The sequence below is a fragment of the Notolepis coatsorum genome (genome assembly GCF_963971535.1).
Source record: "Notolepis coatsorum genome assembly, chromosome: 12".
Lineage (NCBI taxonomy): Eukaryota > Metazoa > Chordata > Actinopteri > Aulopiformes > Paralepididae > Notolepis > Notolepis coatsorum.
The window spans coordinates 28,458,100-28,474,598 of NC_140176.1; the positions used below are offsets into that span (position 1 = coordinate 28,458,100).

The window sequence follows — 16,499 nt, forward strand, 5'->3', positions numbered from 1 at the left end:
TTTCGAGTGCCGCTGCTGCAAGGAAGGAGCGACAAGGGAGGAAAACAATGTAAACATAATTGTACTTACAGATGTTGTGGTGTCCATAGTCCGATGTCTGTTTTCTCAGGAAGAACGTTTTGATCCAGATGTGAAGTCTTGTTCCAGTAGAGTTCTGCTACAGAGAATCTTTACACTGTAAACACAAAGCGTTTGTGGAGTAATCCAGGAAGACGCTCCGCCGGTACCACGTGACTGATCAGGAAATTATATAGACCACAGCAACACTTCCGGCATTCTGAAATCATGGGAGAGAGAGCGGGGGGAGAAAATTAATGAATGTGGATAAGAGCCTTGACATTAAGTGGCTGTAGCTACGGCTGTGGGGGGGGGCTGGAGACATGATTCAATACGCTTTTTTTTTTTTAATATATGTTTCTGTAGATTTGTATTGGTTTGTACTACCGGGCAGTCCGGTAGAGAGAGAGGGAGAGGAAATGGGAGACAGAGCAGGGGAAGACATTCGGCAAAGGACACCAGGTCCGAGTCGAACCCGGGTTGCCCGTTTCGCGACGCAGCGCGTTACATGGTGTGCTACTAGAGTTAGGGATGGGTACCGAATTCGGTAATTTTGAGGTACCGAACCGAAACACGTCGGTACTACCGAGTATCGAATCAAGTGAGAAACCGAAAGAAAATTCTAAAAAAAAATTAAAAAAAAAATGTTATTAATTTTTTTTTAAACTTTTTTTTTAACTTTTTTCTTTTCATGTCAACGTTCACACGCACAATATATGCTTACCTAGGATTTGACTTGATTCAACAACAAAGCAGTCGGAGCAATGACAAGCCGAAAACTGTCGAAATTGTAGTTATTTGAAGTTTGGATTTTTTTTTTACGACTGAATTAAAAACTGAGTCAATTGACTGAAATAAAATTTCTTGAGACTAAAGTACCGAAAAAAGGTACCGTTGGGTACCGGTATCGATTCACAGGTACCGGTTCAAATGTGAAAGGTACCCATCCCTAACTAGAGTGCCCCGATTCAATAGACTTTTATACGCCCGAGTCTCCTGAACACGGAGCGACCAATCACAAGTTGATCGGCACTTTCTTGGCCGAGCTATAGTCACTTCTCCGGACCTACTCCCGAACTCCTCATGCGCAGATTGATGAACCTAGAAATCCAGAGACTCTGTGGGCAATCTGCGCATGCGTAGTCCGGGAGTAGGTCCAGAAAAGTGACCATTGCTCGGCCGAGAAAGTGCCGATCGACTTGGGATTGGTCGCTCCGTGTTCAGGAGACTCGGGCGTATACAAGTCTATTGGATCATGTCTCCAGCACCCCCACAGCCGTACCTACAACCACTTAATGTCAAGGCTCTCATCCACATTCATTCATTTTCCAATATTGTTGAAATGCAGCCAGATGCTGCTTCTTTTTCTATGTTCGCTCATTTTTCCAGACTCTTATTTAAATCTGTCTCCAGTCTCTCTCTGTTGTTTCAAGTTCAAGTTTCAAGTTTCTTTAATAGTTGTCATACAGAAGTACAGAATACTTTTATACAAAATGCTTCTTACTGTTGCGCTCCAGAGACTGTGCAAGACAAGATAAGTATGAAATAAAATAACATAGTAAAATTAGAAGTAAAAAAAATGAGGTCACAGTGTTCAGTTTAGACATATGTACAATGTTCGATGCAGAATAGACGTAGTTACCATACAATATACAATACTGTGCAGTGTACTAATATACAATACTATATAGTGCAAGGCAGAAATGGAGAAATGGGACGAGGTGCAATTTAGGTACAATTCACAGTAGGTGTACGAGTTGTAGTGCAAATCCTTTATCAATAAATATAAAGTGTAAGTGTGTTTGTGTGATCTAAAGTGTGGAGAGTGGGTGCTGCAGTGTGTTGTTTGTTTGAGTGAGTGTGTGCGTGTGGGTGTGTGTGCTGTGTGCATTTGATGGTTGTTGCATAGTGATTATTGTTCGTTTAGCAGCCTGATGGCCTGGGGATAGAAGCTTCTTCTGAGTCTTTCTGTGCTCGCCTTAAGACTCCGGTATCGCTTGCCTGACAGCAGCAGTTCAAAGCCGGATTATGTTCATATTCAAAACGGTATAAAACGGAAATGTACGGATGAAAAAATTATCTGTTTTTTGCACATTGACCAGAAGCAGCTCAATGAGACTCGACGGTGTTATTAGACCCATAGCTATACTATAAAATATAGGTTTAGCTCTACAAAGTACAACTACGTTTACATGGGTTTAATGGACGGCAAGGCCAGGTTGCGTCTATTAGTTTCCTAACGCATTTATGCTTCCGCGTTCTGCGAATCCGATTGGCCACTGCCGTTTCTGGTGCGATCTGATTGGCCACTGACGTTTCTGGTCATGCGACATGTGCGCCCAATCGCGTGACGCGCCCATTTCCGCCTCGACCAGCAGCAAACTACCTAACGCCTAGTTTATCACTGGTTAAGCTTAGGCAACTCTTTCGAAGTTGGTTAAGGTTAGAGTTTGGAATCAGGGCTGTTTTTTGCACATTGACCAGAAGCAGCTCAATGAGACTCGACGGTGTTATTAGACCCATAGCTATACTATAAAATATAGGTTTAGCTCTACAAAGTACAACTACGTTTACATGGGTTTAATGGACGGCAAGGCCAGGTTGCGTCTATTAGTTTCCTAACGCATTTATGCTTCCGCGTTCTGCGAATCCGATTGGCCACTGCCGTTTCTGGTGCGATCTGATTGGCCACTGCCGTTTCTGGTCATGCGACATGTGCGCCCAATCGCGTGACGCGCCCATTTCCGCCTCGACCAGCAGCAAACTACCTAACGCCTAGTTTATCACTGGTTAAGCTTAGGCGACTCTTTCGAAGTTGGTTAAGGTTAGAGTTTGGAATCAGGGCTGGCGTTCTGCTCTAAGACAAACTCTAACCTTAACCAACTTCGAAAGAGTGCCTAAGCGGTGAAAGAACTTGCCGTCACACGATTGGTGCGACCAGAAACATCAGTGGCCAATCAGAGCGCAAAACGCCGGAAGGGGCGTGGCACTCAATGTGTTAAGAGTCACCTTTTATTTTACAAAAAGTGATGTTTGGTGAAAGTTAGATCTGCACTTTATTAATCCCAATAGGGAAATTCATTCTTGTTTGATGACCAAGAGGCACATTTTATTTGTTTTAAGTGAAGTCTGGTGAAAAAGCAAGTTATTGCACTATTAATCCCAATAGGGACATTCATGACAACACATTTAAAAAATCTAAAACCTCACTAATAACACTTTAACCTATTGGTAAACAAACGTATTGATGAAAATATACATTATAACTGCTGTTGTGACATGGTTATGATGTTTATTCTTGAATACGTTTGAAAAAAAACGATAATTATGTCAGAATTAAACTGGGATTATCCAACTTCAAGGTCATTTTGAGTGCCACTGCTGCAAGGAAGGAGCGACGAGAGGAAAATAATGTAAACATAATTGTACTTACAGATGTTGTGGTGTGGTGTCCACAGTCTGATGTCTGTTTTCTCAGAAAGAACGTTTTGGTCCAGATGTGAAGAATCTTTACACTGTAAACACACAAAGCGTTTATGGAGTAATCCAGGAAGACGTTCGAAGACTCACGCGCCGGCGGTACCCAGGGATGGGTATCGTTAGGATTTTATCGATACTACTACTCTTATCGATACTGCTTAACGGTTCGGTACTTTATCGATACTCTTATCGGTTCTTTTTGGTTCTTTTTTTGCAAGAAAAAAAGACAATTAATTAAGAACAGAATCAACATTGCTTTATTATTTATAAATACAACTTTATAAATAAGTATTATAAATAAATATAATTTCTTCAGCAACAGCAGCAGCAATGTTCTTTTATATAACTTTATAAATAAATATAATAAATTAATATAATTTCTTCAGCAACAGCAGCAACAATGTTTTAAATGTGTCTGACTCTGAATTATAGACTTTTTATAATAAACAACAAATGCAAAAGGCTAACAGAACTGTGACACTGGTTCACCCTATCCTCTGTCATCCTTCCTCTAGCTGCTAGGGATAAAGGACTTTGGGTGGTGGAGGGAGGTAGAGGGAGGATGTGGTGGCCCTGGGCTCACTGGCCTGGGACATAGTGGCTGACGCCTCAGCTTGACGATCTATAAAAAGTTTAGATTGTAGTATTTGTAGCTAAACAATTGTTTTGTTTATTAGCCTATTTGTAATAATTCGTTATTAGCCTAGGCAACTCCGTATCTTGGCTTACGGTTACGGCTGCAGTGGATGCAGATGGAACACTGCGCGCAAGGCAGTCGAATACGCGCATTTCTGCACACTAATATCATGTTTTGCCAACAGATGTTTTGATAAATTGATTTGCTCGTATTGCCACCCTTACTGGCAAATGTTTTGTTGCACTTGTGGCAACGTGCATTGTCGGCATTGACCCTTGTAAAGTATATCCATACTTTAGAACGCTTCGCTCTATCCGCCATGATCACGACTCAGTGCATGCAGAGCTGCTGTCTGTGTGCAGAGCGCTATAGCACGGGGCGTCGGGGACTTTCATTAAGGAGTACCCGTATGTAGTACCCGGATGTCTATGTGTAGCACTAGCGAGCGACTCGCGAGGAGTGTGTGTAATAATTGACTCGCTGGCTGCGGCTCGCTTCTCGTGCAGAGACAGAGAGGATCGTTCGCAACTTTTAAATAATAATAATAATAATAATAATAATTTCTCTAGAGTATCGATAGCAGTACCGAGGACGTCAGAGCTTATAAATACTCCGGTATTTTCTAATATAGAACCGGTTCCCGTTTAAAACCGGGGTCCGGGGGGCATCCCCGCCGGTACCACGTGACTAATCAGTAGGGCTGACCTTCGAAGCTTTTTTTGGCAATCGAAGCTTCGGGGCCGAGCTTCGATTTTAATTCGAAGCTTCGGGGAAAAAAAAGAAATATATATATATATATATATATTTTTTTTTAATTGTTTTTTTTATCTTATGTTGTGGGACTTGTACAGCACTTTCGTAAACTTTGTTGTTTTTAAATGTGCTCTATAAATAAAGTGGGTTGGATTAATTAATTAAGTAGCCCCTTTCGTGTCTGAGCCAACAAGGTTTCACTCGGCTGTGTGATTTAATTCAAGGTGGATCGCTGTTGTCGTTTGAACAACTTCAGATTTCATGGGAACTACCAATCCCCCAAATCAAGAATGTTTAAGATGAATGAAGTAAGATTTTGATTATTTGAAATATGGCCTGTGTAGACTAAACTATGCACAGAATTATGTCAGTCTACAAGGTCCGGATTCTACATGGTCCGGCAATGTAGACTCCACTACAGACCAATTATCAGTGAATGTTCATGCATTTTTAAGAAGGGCAACTTCCACAAAAAAACAAAGAACTCACCAAAACATCTCAGTAGCACCTTATCTAAATTTTATTTCCTATTTTGTTTATTCATCCCATTATCTTTCTTTCTTATGTGTGGAATTCTACAGGGCATGTAGGTGTATATGTATTTGAGGATGATATCCTTCAAACAGGCAATAGTGATGATATAATTTGGGCAGTGCTGAGCTGGGTTACTTTCCTCCAGTGTATTTGTCCCCCGGCCCCACCCAATGGAAACACACACACACACACACACATTTAGTCATTTAGCTGACGCTTTTATCCAAAGCGACTTACAAGTTCTGTACGACAAGACAGCAAGAAGGGTACAACTCTATCAGCTGAGTAACAATGTTTATCAAAGTGTTGCGTGTTACAGTGTAGGTTCGTTTATTAGGAAAAGTGCATGACAGTAAGGTTAGTCACGGTTAGATATATATCCTATAGACCACCACAACACTTCCGGTATTCTAAGCTCATGGAGGAAGTGCGGGGGGAGAAAATGAATGAATGTTGATGAGCCTTGATGTAATTGGTTGTAGCTACGGTTGTGGGGGTGCTGGAGACATGATCCAATAGACTTTTATACTAGTGATGTGATGGGAAGTCCGACTCTGCATATTTTCATTTAGCAAGTTCTGCACTCAGCTTTGCAGTCTCCAATATTGTTGAAATGCAGCCAGATGCGGAGAGAGTGGGTGGAGAAAATGAATGAATGTGGAGGCTCGACATCAAGTGGTTGTTGCACTTGCTACAGCTGTGGGGGTGCTGAAGATATGATCCAATAGATTTGTATACGCCGGCCTAAGTCTCCTGAACACGGCATGACCAATCCCAAGTCGATCTGCACTTTCTCGGCCGAGCTAGTCGCACCTACTCCCGAACTACGTATGCGCAGATTGATACACCTAGACTCCGTGGACAATCTGCATTTGCACTTACAAGTGGTAACCTATTGTGATTGCGACACTACTTGTACAATATCCACTAACAAGGGATTGTTTATATGCTTTCTTAAGAAAAATATTAAGGTGAGTGACCTTCGACTCTCAGGAAATCGACAGTGGTGACCTTGGTTAAGTTCTAACTAATATATTGTTTGAGACTCTAAATATTAGGTTTAGCCAAAAGTTCTGCTTTAAAACGTTTAGAAAGTTATTTCAGTTAGTTATTTAAAGCACTATTGAGCACTTTACAGTGAACAGGAGATTGTTTTTCATTTAAATGTCTGAAAAAGCTCAGAAATAAAAATGGCAAATGATAAATTTTCGTTGTCTTTTTTGAGTTGATTGTGTTACCGATTGTGTTAAATGGGCATATGATATAGTCTCATATCGATCACAGGCACCTGAATTGTATCGTATCGTGGCAGACTTTGTGATATCGGCAAATATCGTATCGTTGTCCAAGGAATCGTTATCGTATTGTGATGAAACTCGTGACTCCCACCCCTACCAGGTACCACTAGCAATAGCGAGTAGAGTCGAGTCAAGTAGGTACCATGCAGTGGAAAAGCGGCATTAGTGAAGTTTGTTTGGCTGAAGTTACAGGAGCGGTGGGAGGCCCTTAATATATTGTTATTTTCAGCTTCAGTTTAAATTCGGTTAAAATTTTCAGTTTCAGTTCAATTCAGTTATTCTTTTTAATAGAATGGATCATTAAAATCAAAGGGTATTGCACATAAATAGGCACTTCAGAATCTGAAGTAATGCTTCAGAACGTTGATCGGCTCAGCTGACAGACAATAAATCAAAATGACACCATTCACCATCGTAGCCAATAACAGCATTGCATTGGCCTATCAACCAGCTTTAATAAACAAACAGAAACAGTAGCATGTGCATCTTTTAGATCAATTAGGCTATGGAAATTAGGCTGCCTCTAAATATAAAAAAGGAATTAAATAAGAATGTTTGCTTCAATAATAAAAAAAAGCATTAAAAAAAAGTATATTTTTTTTCCACAAAACGAATAATCTATTGTAAAAAAATGAAATCGATCTTAATGACTGAATGACTATTCGAATTTTCTAATATTCTATCCCATCCCTAGTGTAGTGTACCATGATTTATTTACTCATACAGAATGAGTAGAGTTGCTACAGTTTAAAACCTTATGATAAACTTTGTTTCTAGGGAATGTAGAGGACCACTGCATGGTGTGCTCCTTGTTGCAATTTGATGCTGATGAGAGCATGATTGCAATGGTAAAGTATAACATCAAATGTGTTTTGTATTATTAATTGACTCACAAATGTGTGCATATTACCATATCATTAATCTCATTGTAGAGTTTTATGTACCTAATGCTTTTTTTTCCCGGTAGGTGCAGTGTGATTCATGCAGTAGGTGGGCACATTTTGAATGTGCCCAATTTGACAACAAAAGTGGCTAAAAATATTTGTGCAATAAATGTGGCTTCATTTTATTTTTAGATTATTATATTTTTAAATACCTGCAGGAAAGAGGTATTTATTTATTTGTGATGATTATAATTGCTAAATAAACATTCTGGTTATAACATGAATCAATTTGGTCTGGTTCAGTTTTATACAGGAATATTATTTATAAACCTGAATATGATAATTATCTAGTCATATCGACATTATGCACAAAAAAAACATATCTTTATATCAAATTTAGGCCACATTTAGCCTAATTTAGGCACTAATTCTGTACACTATGCAGTAGGTCTGAATACATATATTCCATGACAGAACTACTGGTTTGACTCCTTCCCATTTAACCGAGCCTCACCCACCCTCTGCACCTTACAGTCAGCCCGTCCTGCCTCTGATGAACTCATTACGGACTTCAACTCAGCCCATCAGTAAGAAAACCTCCCTCTATGCACCCGTCCCCCTGAGTAAGCGCTTGACATTTGCCAAGGGGCCATACACAGAGAAACCCAGGAAGGAACTCAAGGCAAGAGCTGCTGAGATGGCGCGGAGTGCTCTCAAGGTAGTGATCGACCTGGTTGAGGTCAGTCAACTTGTAAATCTCCCAGAGTTGTCGTGTTGTAGAGGAATGTGTGGCCTTATTCAACTTCCAACGGCACATATAGGAAGACACAGAAGAGCAAGCTCATTCAGAAGCTCTCTCGCCAATCTGTAGATCTGCAAGAACCCTACATCTACATTGCTCTTGTCGACATGGGCATGATCTGGAGGATGGCAACTCATCAGCAGAAGATCGGTAGACGCAAGATGGCACTGGACTATGTGTCCACAGTGACAAGGTGTCATCCATCATCCTTGCCTGCCATGGCGAAGCTTTTTTTTGGCAATCGAAGCTTCGGGGCCGAGCTTCGATTTTAATTCGAAGCTTCGAGAGAGAAAAATAATATATATATATTAATTATAATTATTTTTTATCTTATGTTGTGGGACTTGTACAGCACTTTGTTGTTTTTAAATGTGCTCTATAAATAAAGTGGATTGGATTAATGAATTAAGTAGCCCCTTTCGTGACTGTGACGCAGCCAACAAGATTTCACTCGGCTGCGCTGCCTGAGTGCAGTGGGGTTGCTCTCACAGCCAACGACATGACATTACATAATTATGTTGCAACCTTCGTCTATCAAGCAAACAATTATATTATATTTATAATTTATAATTATATCAGACAATGCACCTACAAAAGCAGATGATTACAATTAAATTAGCCAACTTGGTAACACATTAGTCATAGCAGCATAGGCATAGCCTTATTAATGTTGTGTGGCGTCGCCGTCGTGTACAACGTTACTTACGTTTTTTAGGTGATTTGACAAAGTTGTTGTAGAGTTGCGATATGTCATTTTCTTCTGGCATATCTGGCACTCTGCTTTTTGGGCATTGTCTTTGCATATTTTAAAGTGTAACCACACGTCTGATGACTTCTTCGTCGACATGTCTGCTGCACATGTCCTTGTTTTCAACACAGATAATCTCCACGTGCTTGTTGTAGAGAGGTGGAGTCGAGGCGCCGCTTACTTTCGTTTCATTGGAATGGAGGGGCAAGATTTGAGGCAAAATATAAATAAAAATTAATTATTATTATATCGGTTTTTTTATGTTCGAAGCTTGTGCCATTGAACGAAGCTTCTAAGTATTTAGAATATAGAATAGATCTTTATTTGTCATTGTTGGTACAACGAAATTTGTTAGGAACATCACCACTGGCATACAACATAAGATAACACTAATGACACTATAAATGACACTACACAGCCCTACTGCTGTGTAGTGTCAGCAACAAGGAGCGGCTCCAAAAAGTAATATGCAGCTATCTGACCGACCTTGTTGCACAGGATGTAGATCAGAGATCGTCTACTCTGTTGGCTCCCACTGCACCAAATTGTCAACCCAGCAACCAATGCAGCAACCAATGCAGAACTACAGCATTGACCAGTCTGAGGCTGACACCATCTTCTTCTCTGCGTACACAGTTATATGCGAGTCAGGCTACAGTGGCCCTGTTGTCATTGATGCAGCTGACACCGATGCCTATGTCGTGGCAGCAGTAATTTCGGAACAGCTGCCCGGTATGCTCTGTATCAGGAGAAAGCAGGAGACCGTCTTCTGCCATGGTCTGGTTATGAGGAGATGGCAGACTGTATTGTGCAGCTACACTGTATTACAGGCTGTGATGCCAACTCAGGCTTCTATGGCAGGGTAAGTTGTCGATGTATTGATGAGGTGGCAAAGAGCCGTGTGGCACGACGGCTGCTCTTGCGGTGGGGAGATAGCCTTGACCTTGAGGTGATAGAGGAGCTTTTCGAGTTCACATGACATGTTGTGGGGCGGCGTGGCTCAGGGGTAGAGCGGGTCATCCAATGATCGAAGGGTTGGTGGTTCGAATCCCGCTCAAGCCCATGTCCATCCCACTGCCATTGTGTCCTTGGGCAAGACACTTAACCTACTTGCCTCGTATGAATGACATGCATGTGAATGAATGTTGGTGGTGGTCGGAGGGGCCGTAGGCGATGATTATCCGCCACGCTTCCGTGAGTCTGCCTCAGGGCAGCTCTGGCTGCAATTGTAGCTTACCACCACCGGTATGACTGTGTATGAACGAATAATGGACTATGTAAGCGCTCTGGGGTCACTGGGGTGTCATGAAGAGCGCTATATAAATCCAATCCATTATTATTATTATGTTATCTATGGCGACAAGAAGAGTAGCACCATGGCTGAAGCCCGTGCCATAAGGTGGAAGAGAATGAAGAACACCACTCGGACATGGCTGGGAGCTGGTGGGTGGTCGCTGTCGCCCTGTCCGCCACACACAACCTGCTCTCCCAACACATCTACCTGCACCAGGGCCAGCTGAAGAAAACGAGTAAGAGGACAATGAGGAGGGAGATGATGATGTACAGAGGACTAGGGGGGATTCATTGGAATCTGCTGATTCAGAATCTAGTGAGGCAGAATGCCGATTCGGACTGATCATGAGTCATGACATATTTAAAGTGGTTTCATTCTTAACCTGTTCAAGTTACAACTATTAACACTTTCTGTGCCGGAGGTCGGGTGCCCCAGAACCCTGTTGCGTGCCAGCGTCCACATCAATGATAGAGCTCTCATATTTGCGAACGCATAAAAAAATTGTGTGTATAATCTGGCTGTCACTTATCAATTACTTGTTTGCAGTGAACATTGTCGAAGCGGATTTTTAAATTATTATTATTTAAATCGGTTTATTTCCGTTTTATACCATTTTGAAAAACTCTCGTTTTTTGAAAGTTTCAGGAAAATATAAAGATTCTGTGATAAACGCCCTTTACTGGAATATTCTGGAATACACAAAAAACGTTGGCATTTTTCGGCCTATTTATGAATCGTTTTCAAATAAACGCTAGATTATCGATAGTATATGTGTACTTATGCACGCTATAGAAGCGGGCTGAAAAATCGATTCTCATTTCCTGATCAGCACACACACTAGGGATGGGTACCGTTCACATTTGAACCGATACGGTACCGGTACCTGTGAATCGATACCGGTACCCAACGGTACCTTTTTTCGGTACTTTAGTCTCTAAAAATGTAATCTACCTACCTCAGTTGTGAAAAAAAAAATCCAGACTTCAAATAACCACATTTTCGGCTTGCCATTGCCCCGACTGCTTTGTTGTTGAATCAAGTCAAATCCTAGGTAAGCGTATATTGTGCATGTGAACGTTGACACGAAAAAACAGTGTAAAAAAAAGTGTACACATCTTTTTTTACCTTGTATCTCACGTGAATCGATACTCTGTAGTACCGACGTGTTTCGGTAAGTACCTTTAAAAGTACCGAATTCGGTACTCATCCCTAACACACACACATAGGGCACACGTTGATATCTCTGTGAAAAAAGCTCTGATTATCCTAAGACTGGTAAAATAGATTCCTTACCTCAGATCAGATGTTCTCCAAAAAGATTATTCCAATTCCTGATCGCCATTCCAAATATCGATCGCGTTTATTGATCCAACGCTCATGGGTACTGGAAATGTATTCCACGCTGTTCTGGGGCTCCACAATGAGTCTGATCGTCTCGGGTGACTTGCCCGAGAAGTAAAATGTGGAAGCAGGATTTTTTTTTCATGCGTTTCATTCAATCCATTCCAAAGGGGTGCAGTACCACAGGGAGAGACGATAGGGGCGGTATTTTCCCAATGGAGCTCAGAGAGAGTTTGCAGTGGTAACGTGAGGCTAGATTGATGAAATAAAAAAAAAAAAAACGAGCTCTCTCGTCGTTGGCACTGAACGGTCGGCATGAACAAACGAGACATCTCGTCGTTATCTTGTGATACTGTACATTCATCAATTATTTTACTGAGATCTTTATGAAGGTAGTTTGTTTAAAGTACAGCAGTACCATGGTAAAATTGTTTTTGACATTAAAAGTAAAAATGTTGCTCTACTGTCATGTTTTGAACAATGGATACCGAACAAAGGTTTGGGACGGCTTTGAACTGTTGAAACAGTAATTCAGAACAGTTTTACCATTGTACGACTTTGAACTGTTGAACAGTAATCCAGAACTATTTTATTGCACTGTAAAATATATATATTCTTTAATCTATTCTAAAATTGTATTGCACTATTTTACTCTGTCTGTCTATTTTATCTTGCTTCTTTTATTATTGTCTATTTAAAACTGAATCAAACCATAAACTAGACGTGACCTGTTGGGATGTTAGATCCTAATGTGAAAAACTGTGATTTTACATGTCTGCACTTTATGTGCTCATTTTATGCCTGTCTTTATTCTGTTGTGAAGCACTTTGAGCTGCAGTTTCTGTATGAAATGTGCTATACAAATCAAGTTTATTATTATTATTACTGGGTCGCGGCCATCTTGGATTTCTGGGTCAAAATGATGTCATAACGTACACATTTTGTCAGAATCGGAATCCTCATGGTCGACAGACAAGTGTATCATACATGATTATAGGGGGTCTGGTCTACAAGATACACTACGCGACCAAGGTACCCATGTACATGTCAAAATACTTCCCAAAGGTCAGTGAATACCACGATCACAACACCAGAGGGAGCTCCACAAATCATGTAAAACCCAGATTCGGCTCAAACAAGGGACTAAACACGTTTCGCAATTATGCCACATCAATGTGGAACGCCCTGCCTAAAGCTGTAAAGGAATGTGAATCACTACCCACCTTCAAAAACACTCTCAAAAAACACCTACGTGAGACTGCAATTCGAAACTGGCCCCTACAAATGTCCTAACCTAGTTGTACAGTAAATGACCAAGTAAGGCTTTGTCAACATTCCAATGTACAGTGTAAAATGTGTGTGTGTCCCCTACCCAACCCCCCCCCCCCCCCCCCCCCCACCTCCAATGTACAGCCCTCACCCAACCCACCCAACCCCACCCCACCAACCTCCTCCAATGTACAGTTTCTACGCCAAATGTATATACACTCCTTTTCTGGACACTTTTGTATCACAAACAGTACTGTATTTGCAAATCTGATATGTCATAAATGTATAGATGTAGCAGTACTGTCTATCTGTATGTCATGTATGTCATATATGTTATGATGAATTGAAAATGGGGGACCCTGGTGGAAACAAGACGAAAGTCTTTCTCTGGTCTGCATCCCCTTAACAATTGTATGTATTGAGATGTACTGTACTGTACCCATTCTGCAATCTGTTAATAAACTTTTCAATCAATCAATTCAATCAATCAATCAATAGGTGCTCTGGTTCAAAAGTACATTTTTCAAGATGGCGGCAGCAGGTATTTTGGATTTGGCCCTCTGACAAAATGCCGGGATTATTGGGAGGGACACGGGGGCTAAATCTTTTATAAAATGAGTCAAATCAATCATCAAAACATCTTAGCCAGAGAATGGTCACGGAATTGAGGTTCTTGACCCAGCTACTATTCTCTATTCTCCTTTACGACCAATTCATTGACAATGAACGTCAACAAGATGGCGGCGCACTGTCTTTGGGCTCCGTCGAAATCGTGCTTGATTTTGTCAATTTTTACTGTATGAAGCACAATCTCAGGGGGGCCATACGGAACCAAGCATTTCACTATAATGTACTTGTACCGTATGTGACAAATACAAAATAAAACTTGAAACTACAGCTATCGATAGAGCCAACAGAGGTAGCTTCCGGTATCGGGAGCAGTGTAATGTTATTGTGAAGAGAATTACGTCGCTACAGATGCTAGCAGTTAGTTGACCATGGAGATGGTAAAGTACTACAAATGTAAAACATTTTGCATTTGTTTTTAATTAAACTGGGATTGGACAACTTCAAGGCTCCTTTCAAGTGCCGCTGCTGCAAGGAAGGAGCGACAAGAGAGGGAAACAATGTAAACATAATTGTACTTACAGATATTGTGGTGTCCACAGTCTGATGTCTGTTTTATCAGGAAGAACGTCTTGTTCCAGACCAGTAGAGTTCTGCTACAGATAATCTTTACACTGTAAACACACAAAGCGTTTGTGGAGTAATCCAGAAAGACGCGCCGCTGTTCTGCTGCCGATGGATACTAGTGAGTCGTGACTACCGAGCGGTGCTACCAGCGGTCCTGCGCTTGCGCACGCATGCGCATGACCCACAGTCGTTTCCAAGGTTTTTCACCCATCAATACATGCTATGAATGGATGAATGTTGAATGAAAACTTTATTTACCAGATTGCAGAATGGGTACAGTACAGCTCAACAGTCGAAAGTCTCGTTGACAATGATGGTGAGCAATATCTTAAACATATTTTTTTCATTGCACCTTTTGAACTGTAAGCATGTAAATATTTGCATACTCATGGCTTTGCTGCAGCATGTAGAAAGTATTGATTGATTGATTGAACATTTTAATGAACAGATTGCAGAATGGGTACAGTACAGTACAGTACAGCTCAATACACACAATTGTTAAACCAGAGAAAGACTTTCGTCTTGCTTACATCAGGGTCCCCCATTTTCAATTCATAATGACATTTATGACATACACACAACATACAGATATAAAAATCTAATCTAATCATCTAATCTAATCATGACATTTATGACATACATAATATATAGTACTGTTACATTTGTGACATACAAGATATGCAAATATACAGTACTGTTAAACAGAGATCCTAACAGTAAATATATACATACGAGGGGGAGGGAAATGTACATTAGGAGGGGGTGGTCGGGTGTTCGGACATTTATGGGGGCCAGTTTCGAATTGCAGCCTCCCTGTTGAAGTCAGAGGTTCTGTGTAGGATTGTTAGTAACTGTCTAACTGTATATATGGCTGTTTACACTAGTACTGTTTACCTGCATATATAACTGTCTCCACCAGTAACTGTCTGGCTGCATATATATCTGTTTCCACTAGAGGGCGCTCTAGGCGGAACCACTCAGGTACACCACCTTGTGGCGAGTATAAAAGTAAATGTATCCTCCCACTTCTTTCTCTCCCCCCACGTCTCTCAGTGAGAGAAGACCTGTGTTACTGCTCTTTCCATGTGAATAAAAAGGAACCATGCCAGTTAAGGCTCAAGATAGAAACCATTGACCACATTATTGTCACCCTATAGCCGAATTCTGTTAACAGGTTATGGGCCCAGATAACGCCGGGGCGAAATAATAAGGGTACTGTAGCAAGCTTAGCTGAAGTATAGGCTAGGTTAGCGCCGGGAGCACCGCGTGGCTAGACGCTAGGCCAACAAGAGCAAAAGCTAAGCATACCACTAACGAAGAGGATGGAAAACAAGAGAAGGGACAAATGGCCGACATTCAATGGAAAAGCAGAGAACTATGAGCTCTGGGAAGAGCGCATGCTGTGCTGCATGCACGGGGCGGGGCTGAAGGAGACGATCCTGGCGGCTCCCACGGGAGAACTGGCGGCGGAAGAGCAAGCCCTGGACGACCAGCGTAACGCAAGCGCGTACTGTGAGTTAGCGCCGATGCTCGACGACACCAGCCTGGGGCTGATATTCCGTGACACTAAAGACAGAGGCCGAGAAAGCCTGGCGGTACTGAGAGAGCATTTCATCGGGCGAGGAAGACCCAGAGTCATGGCCCTCTACATAGCACTAACGGGCCTGAGGAAGGGGACCACCGAGACTGTGACCGAATACGTCAACAGAGCGGAGCATATCACGACGCCACTGAGGAGTGCCGGAGAAGCACCAAGCGATGGGCTAATGATGGCGATGATAATGAGAGGACTACCGGAGCTGTACAAACCGTTCACACTCCTGGTAACACACGGTTCAACGGACATGACGTTGGGACAGTTCAAGGCTAAGTTAAGGAACTTTGAGCGACGCCAAGAGAGAGAACCAGGACCACGACGGAACTGGCGTGTTGGCGATGCAGGGATAAAGGCCATCGGAGAAGCGACTGCACAAAGACTGTCTGGTGTAGCTTCTGCAAATCCACGGGGCACACAGACAGAGCGTGCATGAAGAAACACAACCAGAGCGCGTGATACGCGCATGGACAAGATGGCGGCTACAGACGAGACGGAGGCCACAGACAAGATGACGGCCATGAACGAGACGGAGGCCACGGACAAAATGGCGGCTACAGACAAGGTGACGGCTGTGGACGGGGTGACGACAGCGGACACGATGACGGCGACGA

The 16,499-nt window shown here is 42.0% G+C and overlaps 1 long non-coding RNA gene across 1 annotated transcript in view; it reads right to left on the reverse strand.

Moving 5' to 3' along the window:
* The window catches only part of LOC311238173, a 42,217-nt gene extending 27,830 nt beyond the window's left edge, over positions 1-14,387 (reverse strand). The window contains exons 1-3 of the long non-coding RNA XR_014620327.1: positions 14,247-14,387; positions 3,491-3,572; positions 70-277 (exon numbers count right to left, since the gene is read on the reverse strand). This is a non-coding gene — a long non-coding RNA (uncharacterized lncRNA). The remainder of the gene's footprint in view (positions 1-69; positions 278-3,490; positions 3,573-14,246) is intronic.
* Between the last annotated feature and the right edge of the window lie 2,112 nt (positions 14,388-16,499).